The following is a 10,830-nucleotide window of genomic DNA, read 5'->3' as shown; positions in this document are numbered from 1 at the left end:
TGAAAATTTATACTCTTAGACCAGTGTCTCTCTATTTCACCCACAACTCAGGCCTTGGCAAATACAGTTCTATTGTCTGTTTCTATGTGTTTGACGTTTTTATTTTTTATTAATAAATTTATTTTTATTGAAGGATAATTGCTTTACAGAATTTTGCTGTTTTCTGTCAAACCTCAATATGAATCAACCATAGATATACATGATGTTTTTAAATTTCATATATATGTGAGAATATAGAGTATTTGTCTTTGTCTGACTTATTTCACTTAACAATATACCCAAAAGGTCCATCCATGTTGTTACAAATGACAAGATTTACTTCTTTTTGAAGGCCAAGTAATATTCTATCCCATATATGTTTGTGCATATGTATATGTGTGTGTGTGTAAATATGTATATAACATTTTTTAAAGATCATTTATATATTTATTCACTTTTGGCTTGCTGGGTCTTAGTTGCAGCATTCAGGATCTTTTGTTGCAGCATGTGGGTTTCTCTCTAGTTGTGGCATATGTGCAACACCAGCACTGGAATACCCTGGCTCTGTACTCAGCCATGCCAAGATATATCCCCACTCACCAATGGGCAGGCACCAGCCCCTGGACAATTCTGCTTCACATCCAGCTTCACTGGGAGCCAGCTATTCCCACCAGTGGGTCAGAACAAGCCCCAGGTCCCAAAGGGCACCACACCCAGCAGTCTAGGACCCAACTCTGCCAGAAAGTAGGTTCACCAGCTCTGGGACTTTTAAGACCCTGGCCCTACTTACTAGTGGGCATGCAGCAGCCCTAGAAACCTCCATGTTACACTGAACCATGCCAGGACATGGTCCAATCCATGGATGGGTCAGCACCAGACTCAGAAATACTCAGGCTACAGATTCAGCCTTGCCAGGACCCAGCCTTGCCCACCAGCAACTAGAAGGCTCCACAACCAGCCAAGGCAGCAGCTGGAAGACCTCAGGGGAGGTGCAGAGCCAGAACCAGCAGGCAGCAAGCAGGCCAGAACAAGAGCTGGAGTGGTGGAGAAGCTGGCAGCAGCCACGGCAGTGGGCCAGACTGACAGCTGAAACTCCTGCAAACTTGGGCACGTGCTCGCACCACTGTGCCACCAGCCCAAGTAATGAAGATGGTGGCCCTTAGGATGTGGTTATATTCCAACAGCTGCTACCTATACTGCCATGTGCATATCAGCACCATCCTGATTGTCATCTGCTACCTGATCATCAATGCCCTGGTACTGCTGATTCTGTTGAGTGCCCTGGCTAATCCAGACCAGGATCACTTTTCAAGTTCTGAACTCAGAGGTGACTTTGAGTTCATGGATGATGCCAACGTGTGCATTGGCATTGCAATTTCTGTTCTCATGATCCTGACCTTCCCAATGGCTCTGTAAGGAGCATACAAGCAACATGCCACCTGGATCATCCCATTCCTCTATTACCAGATCTTTGATTTTGGCCTGAACATCTTGGTTGCATTCACTGTACTTGTTTATCCAAACTCCATCCAGGAATACATATGACAGCAGCTTCCTAATCTTTCTTAGAAAGATTATATCATGTCAGTTAATCCTACCTATTTGGTCCTCATTACTCTTCTGTTTACCAACATTATCTTAACTTCTACGGGTTACTTGATTAGCTGTGTTTGGAACTACTCCTGATACATCAATGGCAGGAATTCCCTGATGTTCTGATTTATGTTATCAGAAATAACACTACGGTGCTGTTATTCTGTATGGTGATGTCACCATGAATGGCACTGCCAAGGAGCTGCCACTACCCTACCTGTCTTGTTAAGCCTTGAAGAAATACCATGTCTAGACATATATCTGGAAGAAATAAAAACTGAAAAAGACACAGGTACCCCAATGTTCATTGCAGCACTATTTACAATAGATAGGGCATGGAAGCAACCTAGATGTCCATTAACAGATGAATGGATAAAGTAACTGTGGTGCATATATACAGTGTAATTCTACTCAGCCATAAAAAGGAGCACATTTGAGTCAGTTCTATTGAGGCAGATGAACCTATTATACAGAGTGAAGTAAATTAGAAAGACAAATATATATTAACACATATATATGGAATTTACAAAAATGGTAATGATGAAACTATTTGCATGGCAACAATTTAAACACAGACATAGAGAACAGAGTTACAGACAAGGGTCGTGGGGGGATAGTGAGGGGAGGGGAGGAGAGAGGTGAGATGAATGGAGAGAGTAGTATGGAAGCATATACATTTCCATATGTAAAATAGATAGCAAAAGGAAATATTTGCTATATGACTCAGGGAATTCAAACTGGGGCTCTGTAACAACTTGGAGGGGTAAAAAAGGGTGGGAGGAGGGAAGGAGGCTCAACAGGGAGGGGACATATAGGCTAATAGAAGGCTGTTAGGACATAAGGCTAATTCATGTTGATGTGTAGCAAAAATCAAACCAATATTGTAAAACAATTATCTTTCAATTAAAGATAAATAAATTCTTAAAAAATACTTTAAATATGCTTAAAACCACAATCACAAAAAATTAACCAAAATAATCACATGGATCAAAGTCATGTAACTCAGTCCATGAAGCTATGAGCCATGTTGTGCAGGGCCACCCATGACAGATGGATCATGGTGGAGAGTGATCCACTGGAGAAGGGAATGGCAAACCACTTCAGTATTCTTGCCTTGAGAACCCCATGAACAGTATGAAAAGGCAAAAATATATGAAACTGGAAGATGAGCCCCCTAGGTCAGTAGGTGTCCAATATGGTATTGGGGAAGAGTGGAGAAATAGCTCCAGAAATAACGAAGAGGCTGAGCCAAAGCAGAAACTATGCCCAGCTGTGGATGTGTCTGGTGGTGAAAGTAAAACCCGATGTTGAACCTGAAATGTAAGGTCTATGAATCAAGGTAAATTGGATGTGATCAAACAGAAGATGGCCAGAGTGAACATCGATATTTTAGCAATCAATGAATTAAAATGGACAGGAATGGGTGAATTTAATTCAGAAGACCATTATATCTACTACTGTGGGCAAGAATCCCTGTGAAGGAATGGAATGGCCCTCATAATCAACAAACGAATCTCAAATGCAGTGTTGATTTTGTTCAGTTGCTCAGTCATGTCTGACTCTTCGTGACCCCATAGACTGCAGCACGTCAGTCCCTGTCCTTCACTATCTCCCAGATAGTGTTCAGACTTATGTCCATTGAGCCAATGGTGTCATCCAACCATCTCATCCTCTGTTGCCCCTTTCTCCTCATTCCCTATGCAGTTTTTGGGTGCAACCTCAAAAATGACAGAATGATCTCAGTTCATTTCCAAGGCAAACCATTCAGTATCACAGTAATCCAAGTCTATACCTCAACCACTAATGCAAAAGAAGATGAAGTCGAATGGTTCTATGAAAACCTATATGACCTTCTAGAACTAACTCCAAAAAGAGAAAGTCATTTTCATCATAGGAATTGAAATGCAAACGTAGGAAGTCAAGAGATACCTGGAGTAAGAGGCAAATTTGACCTTGGCATACAAAACAAAGCAGGGCAAAGGCTAACAGAGTTTTTCAAAGAGAATGCACTGGTCATAGCAAACAGCCTCTTGCAAGAACACAAGAGAAGACTCTACACTTGAACATCACCAGATGGTCAATACTGAAATCAGATTGATTATACTCTTTGCAGCCAAGGATGGAGAAACTCTAGACAGTCAGCAAAAACAAGATGGAGAACTGACTATGGCTCAGATCATGAGTGCCTTATTGCAAAACTCAGACTTAATGAAATAAAGTAGGGGGAAACACTAGGCCATTCTGGTATGACCTAAATAAAATTCCTTAAGGTTATGCAGTGGAAGTGATAAATAGATTCAAAGGATTAGATCTGATAGAGTGAGTGAAGAACTCTGGACAGAGGTTCACAACATTCCTCAGGAGTCAGTGACCAACACATTCCAAAGAAAAAGAAATACAAGAAGGCAAAATGGTTGTCTGAGGAGGCCTTACAGATAGTTGAGAAAAGAAGAGAAGTGAAAAGCAAAGGCGAAAAGGAAAGATATAAGCATCTGAATGCAGAGTTCCAAAGAATAGCAAGGAGAGATTAAAAAAAAAAAAAAAAAAAGCCTTCTTAAATGAACAATGTAAAGACATAGAGGGAACAATAGAAAGGGAAAGACTAGAGATCTTTTCAAGAAAATTGGAGATAACAAGGGAACATTTCATGCAAAGATGGGCACAATAAAGGACAGAAATGGTAAGGACATAACAGACACAGAAGAGATTAAGAAGAGGTGGCAAGAATACACAGAAGAAATGTACAAAATGGTTTTAATGACACAGATAACCATGATGGTGTGGTCACTAACCTAGAGCCAGGTATCCTGAAATGTGAAGTAAAGTGGGCCTTAAGAAGCATTCCTAAGAACAAAGCTAGTGAAGGTGATGGAATTCCAGCTGAGCTATTTCAAATCCTAAAAGATGATGCTGTGAAAGTGCTATACTCAATATTCCAGCAAATTTGGAAAACTCAGCAGAGGCCACAGGACTGGAAAAGGTCAGTTTTCATTCCAATCCCAAAGAAAGGCAATGCCAAAGAAAGTTCAAACTACCATACAATTGTGATTATTTCACATGCTAGCAAGGTAATGCTCAAAATCCTTTAAGCTAAGCTTCAGCAATATGTGAACCTAAAACTTCCAGATGTAGAAGCTGGGTTTAAAAAAGGCAGAGCAACCAGAGATCAAATCACCAACCTCCACTGGATCATAGAAATAGCAAAGGAATTCCAGGAAAATATCTACTTCTGTTACATTGACTAAGCTAAATCCTTTGACTGTCAGAAAATTCCTAAAGATACAGGAATACCAGACCACCGTACTGCCTCCTGAGAAACCTACATACAGGTCAAGAAGCAACAGTTAGAACCAGACATGGAATAATGAACTGGTTCAGAATTGGGGAAAGAGTATGTCAAGGCTGTATATTGTCAATCTGCTTATTTAACTTACATGCGGAGTACATCATGGAAAATTCCACTCTGAACTCAACATTCATACAATATTGTAAAGTAAAAATAAATAAATAAGTAAATAAAGCAGTGAAGTGATTAAAAAATTTAAAAAATAAAAACAATAAAATAAAAAAAAAAAAAACCCTCAACATTCAAGAAACTAAGATCGTGGCATCTGGTCCCGTCAATTCATGGAAAACAGATGGGGAAACAATGGAAAGAATGATAGACTTTATTTTATTGGGCTCCAAAATCACTGTGGACAGTGACTGCAACCATGAAATTAAGACATTTGCTCCTTGGAAGAAAGGCTATGACAAACCTAGACAGTGTATGTATTAAAAAGCAGAGATATCACTTTGCCAACAAAGGTCTGTCTATTCAAAGCTATGGTTTTTCTAATAGTAATGTACAGACGTAGGAGTTGAAGTATAAAGAAGGCTGTATGCTGAAGAATGGATGCTTTTGAACTGTGGTGCTGGAGAATATGCTTAAGAGTTCCTTAGACCACAAGGAGATCAAACCAGTCAATCCCAAAGGAAATCCACTCTGAGTATTCAAATTGGGAGGATTGAGGCTGAAGTTCCAATAATTTGGCCACCTGATTTGAAGAGCTGACTCATTAGAAAAGACCCTGATGTTGGGAAAGATTGAGGGCAGGATGAGAAGGGGATGACAGAGGATGAGATGGTTGGATAGCATCACTGATTCTATGGACATGAATTTGAGGAAGCTCTGAGAGTTGGTGAAGGACAGGGAAGTCTGGCATGCTGCAGTCCATGGGGTCGCAAAGAGTCAATGACTTAGTGACTGAACAACAACAATAGTTAAAATAAATCCCTTGTGCTTGTTTGTTATACTAGACTGCAAACCATTTTTAAAAGACTAAGATAAAACTTTTGAAAATAACACCAAAATAATGAAACAAATAACTTCATGTACTGTGATACTTTCTTTGGGGTGACACCAGACAATCCTTCAGAATTTATGAGAGAAAAGGAATCTATATGGAGGAGGAGCTAAGATGGCGGAGGAATAGGACGGGGAGACCACTTTCTCCCCAACAAATTCATCAAAAGAACATTTAAACGCCAAGTAAACTCCACAAAACAACTTCTGAATGCCGGCAGAGGACATCAGGCACCCAGAAAAGCAACCCATTGTCTTCAAAAGGAGGTAGGAAAAAATATAAAAGACAAAAAAAAAAGAGACAAAAGAGGGAGGGATGGAGCTCCATCCTGGGAAGGGAGTCTTAAAAAGAGAGAAGTTTCCAAACACCAGGAAACACTCTCACTGCTGAGTCTGTGCCGAGCCTTGGAAGCACAGAGGGCAACATAACAGGGAGGAAAAATAAACAAACAATTAAAACCCACAGATTACGAGCCCAACGGTAACTCCACCAGAGGAGAAGCAGCATAGACGCCTGCACCCGCCACTAGCAAGCGGGGGCTGGGCAGGGAGGCGGAAGCTGCATCGCTTAGAGTAAGGATCTGGCCTGAAAGCCCCGAGCACTATCTGAGCGAACTAACTTGGGCTAGCAAACCAGACTGTGGGATAACTACCACGCGAAAAGCCAGCCCTAACCTAAGACACTGCCAGGCCCATTCACAGAACAAAGGACTGAACAGAGATAGCCTGCTGCAGACCATCCCTCTCCGATGACAGGCAGCCAGAGCTGGAAGGGGGCAATTGCAGCCCCAGAGAGACATTATCTATAAAACTGTAAGCAGGCTTCTTTGCTAACTAAGACTTCTTGGGGTTCTGGACAGTCAACATCCGCCTGAGAAGGTGCGCCGGTCATACACCCAGAAAACCAAGCAGTGGGGAGGCAATAAGTCGCAGCGACCATGCCTGCCAAACACCTCATCACCTGAGCTGCTTGGACCTGGGAAGGACACAAAATGCAGGCCCAACCGAGTCTGCACCTCTGAGGACTACACGAGTGCCTGAACCTGAGTGGCTTAGACCTGGGAGGTGCATGCAGCCCAGGGCCGGCCTCAGATGATTCCTGGCGGAGCAACCTAGAGCCTGAGCAGTGTGGGCAGGGAGGGTACACGCACCATGAGCAGGGGCAGGCCCAGTGTGGCTGAGGCACTGCGAGCGCACGTCAGTGTTATTTGTTTGCAGCATCCCTCCCTCCCCACAGCATGACTGAACGAGTGAGCCTAAAAAAAAAAAGTACCCACCACCGTGCCCTTTGTGTCAGGGCGGAAGAGACCAGCAAACAGAAAAAGCTAAAACAGAGGGAACCGCCTTGGAAGCAACAGGTGCAATAGATTAAAACCTTGTTGTTAGTACCGACTACATAGGAAGGGGCCTATAGATCTTGAGAAATATAAGCCGGACCAAGGAACTAGCCAAAAATGAACTGACCCCACAATACCCACAACAACACCAGAGAAGGTCCTAGATATATTTTTACTATTTTTATGATCATTCTTTCTTTTTCTTTTCTTTTAAATTTAAAAAAAAAAAAATTTAAGTCCTCTATTACTCCTTTAATTTTCACTTTTATAACGTACTATTACTTTGCAAAAAAAAAAAAAAAAAAAAAAGACCCTATTTTTTAAAAGCAAACTTCATATATATATTTTGTATAATTGTTGTGACTTTGTTTTTTTTTTTTTTTTCCTCTTTCGTTTTTATTTTTCTTCTTTTCTTTTACATTGTATTTTTGAAATTTCAAATCTACTCTCAATTTTTAATTTTTGCTTTTTGGTATTTGTTATCAATTTTGTACTTATATTTGTTTTTATAATCTTTGTGGCTTTTTTCTCTTTCTTTTTCTTCTTCTTTTCTTTAACATTGTATTTCTGAAATTTCAAACTCTACTCTAGATTTTTAATTTTTGCTTTTTGGTATTTATTGTCAATTTTGACCTATATTTTCTTTATAATTTTTGTGACTGTTTTTTTTCTTTCTTTTTCTTCTTCTTTTCTTTAACATTATATTTTTGTAATTCCAAACTCTACTCTAGATTTTTAATTTTTGCTTTTTGGTATTTGTTATCAATTTTGCACCTTTAAGAATCCAGTCTTCATTACCCATTTTTACTTAGGAGCGAGATTATTGGCTTGATGCTCTCTCCCCCTTTGGACTCTCCTTTTTCTCCACCAGGTTGCCTGTGTCTCCTCCCTAACCCCTGTCTTCTCTACCCAACTCTGTGAATTTCTGTGTGTTCCAGATGGTGGAGAACACTTAGGGAACTGATTATTGGCTGCATCTTTCTCTCTCCTTTTCATTTCCCCCTTTTATCCTCCTGGCCACCTCTGTCTCCTTCCTCCCTCTTCTCTTCTCTGTATAACTCCATGAACATCTCTGAGCGGTCCAGTTATGGAGTGCACATAAGGAAGTGATTACTGGCTAGCCTGCTCTCTCCTCTATTGATCCCACCTCCTCTCATTTGGATCACCTCTAACTCCCTCCTCCCTCTTCTCTTCTCCATGTAACTCTGTGAACCTCTCTGGGTGTCCCTCACTATGGAGAAACTTTTCATCTTTAACCTAGATGCTTTATCAATGGTGCTGTATAGAAGGAGAAGTTTTGAGACTACTGTAAAAATAAGACTGAAAACCGGAAGCAGGAGGCTTAAGTCCAAACCCTGACTCCAGGGACCTCCTGACTCCAGGGAACATTAATTGACAGGAGCTCATCAAACACCTCCATACCTACACTGAAACCAAGCACCACACAAGGGCCAACAAGTTCCAGAGCAAGACATACCAAGCAAATTCTCCAGAAACACAGGAGCACAGCCCTGAGCTCCAATATACAGGCTGCCCAAAGCTACTACAAAACCATAGACATCTCATAACTCATTACTGAACACTTCACTGCACTCCAGAGAGAAGAAATCCAGCTCCACCCACCAGAACACCAACACAAGCTTCCCTAACCAAGAAAACTTGACAAGCCACCTGAACAAACCCACACAAAGCAAGGAAACTCCACAATAAAGAGAACTCCAGAAACTGCCAGAATACAGAACGGACACCCCAAACTCAGCAATATAAACAAGATGAAGAGACAGAGGAATACCCAGCAGGTAAAGGAACAGGATAAATGTCCACCAAACCAAACAAAAGAGGAAGAGAGAGGGAATCTACCTGATAAAGAAGTCCAAATGATGATACTGAAAATGATCCAAAATCTTGAAATCAAAATGGAATCACAGATAAATAGCCTGGAGACAAGGATTGAGAAGATGCAAGAAAGGATTAACAAGGACCTAGAAGAAATAAAAAAGAGTCAATATATAATGAATAATGCAATAAATGAGATCAAAAACACTCTGGAGGCAACAAATAGTAGAATAACAGAGGCAGAAGATAGGATTAGTGAACTAGAAGACAGAATGATAGAAATAAATGAATCAGAGAGGAAAAAAGAAAAACGAATTAAAAGAAATGAGGACAATCTCAGAGACCTCCAGGACAATATTAAACGCCACAACATTCAAGTCATAAGAGTCCCAGAAGAAGAAGACAAAAAGAAAGACCATGAGAAAATACTTGAAGAGATAATAGTTGAAAACTTCCCTAAAATTAGAAAGGAAATAATCACCCAAGTCCAAGAAACCCAGAGAGTCCCAAACAGGATAAACCCAAGGCAAAACACCCCAAGACACATATTAATCAAATTAACAAAGATGAAACGCAAAGTACGAATATGTAAAAGCAGCAAGGGAAAAACAACAAATAACACACAAAGGAATTCCCATAAGGATAACAGCTGATCTTTGAATAGAAACTCTTTAGGCCAGGAGGGAATGGCAAGACATACTTAAAGTGATGAAAGAAAATAACCTACAGCGCAGATTACTGTACCCAGCAAGGATCTCATTCTGTCCCACTCCTAGTGACCCCATGGACTGCAGCCTACCAGGCTCCTCCATCCATGGGATTTTCCAGGCAAGAGTACTGGAGTGGGGTGCCATTGCCTTCTCCGATTCAAATATGAAGGAGAAATCAAAAGCTTTACAGACAAGCAAAAGCTGAGAGAATTTAGCACCACCAAAACAGCTCTCCAACAAATACTAAAGGATATTCTCTAGACAGGAAACACAAAAAAGGTGTATAAACTCGAACCCAAAACAATAAAGTAAATGGCAAAGGGATCATACTTATCAATAATTACCTTAAAAGTAAATGGGTTGCGTGCCCCAACCAAAAGACAAAGACTGGCTGAATGGATACAAAAACAAGACCCCTATATATGTTGTCTACAAGAGACCCATCTCAAAACAGAGGACACATACAGACTGAAAGTAAAGGGCTGGAAAAAGTTTTTCCATGCAAATAGAGACCAAAAGTAAGCAGGAGTAGCAATACTCATATCAGATAAAATAGACTTTAAAACAAAGGCTGTGAAAAGAGACAAAGAATGTCACTACATAATGATCAAAGATCAATCCAAGACGAAGATATAACAATTATAAATACATATGCACCCAACATAGAAGCACCGCAATATGTAAGACAAATGCTAACAAGTATGAAAGGGGAAATTCACAATAACACAATAAGAGTGGGAGACTTTAATACCCCACTCACACCTATGGATAGATCAACTAAACAGAACATTAACAAGGAAACACAAACTTTAAATGATACAATGGACCAGTTAGACCTAATTGATATCTATAGGACATTTCACCCCAAAACAATGAATTTCACCTTTTTCTCAAGCGCACACGGAACCTTCTCCAGGATAGATCACATCCTGGGCCATAAATCTAGCCTTGGTAAATTCAAAAAAATTGAAATCATTCCAAGCATCTTTTCTGACCACAATGCAGTAAGATTAGATCTCAATTACAGGAG

General features: G+C 40.4%; 1 pseudogene; it reads left to right on the top strand.

Moving 5' to 3' along the window:
* Window positions 1–1,077: 1,077 nt before the first annotated feature.
* On the top strand, window positions 1,078–1,801 carry LOC113888038 (annotated as a pseudogene).
* Window positions 1,802–10,830: the final 9,029 nt, after the last annotated feature.

This window comes from Bos indicus x Bos taurus, chromosome X (genome assembly GCF_003369695.1).
Source record: "Bos indicus x Bos taurus breed Angus x Brahman F1 hybrid chromosome X, Bos_hybrid_MaternalHap_v2.0, whole genome shotgun sequence".
Classification (NCBI taxonomy): Eukaryota; Metazoa; Chordata; class Mammalia; order Artiodactyla; family Bovidae; genus Bos; species Bos indicus x Bos taurus.
This window is presented reverse-complemented; position numbering and strand designations above follow the sequence as displayed.